Genomic DNA, 688 nt, shown 5'->3' with positions numbered 1-688 from the left:
CTGCTGGGCAAGTCAAAACAATAGAAGAGTTACCCCCTATCTCTTGAATCTTCCAGAGATATCCCCCACTTTTTTATTCTATCACTATTGTAGACTCAGTATTTGCAGCCAGCCAGCCAGTAACTCTCTCAGTGTCTATTTCTGACTTTTTCTTTCCCTGTCTGTCTTCCAACCCATAATCATATTTCCACCTGGATGAATCATTTTACCTCCAATATGCTGTATAGAGAAGGGGTCAGGAAGCTGTCTTCCCATGAATAGTACTCAGTAACAAACTCATTGCATTTTAGTTGGGCAATGCCCCTACCCACCCTTCAAATCCCTTCCACCATGCATTTCTGTTTCTCTTTTTGTTTGTTGGATTGTTCTTCTGCTCTTTCTCCTCACCCTACCACCCTTGGATCGTAATGTAAAATTCTTTTACCACGTCAAGAAATTATTAAAAATACAGGTACTTTGAAAAAAAATATAGGTACTACTCCAAACACCAGCTGTGGGGGAGGGAGGGGGTCAGGAAAGAGGCAGCTGCTGGCAGCCGCCTCTTCCCTGATCTGCCTGGCTTCTCCGATCACCAGCCGGGGGGCAGGCAAAGGCAGCCCCCAGGGCCACCTTTGCCCTGAAACCCAGCTCTTGCCTGCCACCTGGGTTTCCAATCACTGTCAGCAGCAGGCGGCTTCTTCTGTCCTTC

This window comes from Myotis davidii, unplaced genomic scaffold (genome assembly GCF_000327345.1).
Source record: "Myotis davidii unplaced genomic scaffold, ASM32734v1 scaffold277, whole genome shotgun sequence".
Taxonomy (NCBI): Eukaryota; Metazoa; Chordata; class Mammalia; order Chiroptera; family Vespertilionidae; genus Myotis; species Myotis davidii.
The sequence above is the reverse complement of the archived record's forward strand: the minus strand, read 5'-3'. Positions refer to the sequence as shown.